The following is a 623-nucleotide window of genomic DNA, read 5'->3' as shown; positions in this document are numbered from 1 at the left end:
GAGAGAGAGAGTCCACAATTAGTCATTGTAGGCTGAGAGTCCCCTGTTGGTAACAGAGGTGTGTGTGTGCGTGCGTGCGTGCGTGCGTGTGTGTGTGTGCGTGACATTGTCTAACAGTGTTAGAGACCGTGCCAGGTGACAATGTGACTTTAGTTTTTTTTCAGTATTTTTTTCTCCAATATATAGAAATTATGTGTTTCTGTTCAGCCTACTGATGTTGGTGTTCCCCTGATTTTTCCTCCTGTGCCACCATGAGTTTAACATTTTGGCTTCAGGTCAAAGTTTGCATTTATCCAGTGAAATATCATTTACTGCAAGGACTGCTTTGGGCGCTCATTTATCCATGGTCCCCAGACAATTTGTCCTAATGACGTAATCCTCGAACTGTTCCTTTAGTAATACAATGGTCAACAATGGAATCGGTCCAATACTTTGGTTGATGACCAAGTGCCTGCAAAACTAATGACATTCCTGATGGTTTCAGCTGTACTTGCTAACATGTTAATCTGAAATGGTGAATATGGTAAAACAGTATATGTGATAAACATTAGTCTGTTAGCTATGGCTGTAGACTCTACATACAGTATGTATTGCCATGTGAACTTCAACTCTCCTCTCCTCTC

The 623-nt window shown here is 41.4% G+C and overlaps 1 protein-coding gene across 1 annotated transcript in view; it reads left to right on the top strand.

The window, feature by feature from the left end:
- stpg2 (sperm-tail PG-rich repeat containing 2) overlaps positions 1–623 on the top strand; it is an 88,477-nt gene that overhangs the window by 77,904 nt on the left and 9,950 nt on the right.

This window comes from Etheostoma spectabile, chromosome 5 (genome assembly GCF_008692095.1).
Source record: "Etheostoma spectabile isolate EspeVRDwgs_2016 chromosome 5, UIUC_Espe_1.0, whole genome shotgun sequence".
Taxonomy (NCBI): Eukaryota; Metazoa; Chordata; class Actinopteri; order Perciformes; family Percidae; genus Etheostoma; species Etheostoma spectabile.
This window is presented reverse-complemented; position numbering and strand designations above follow the sequence as displayed.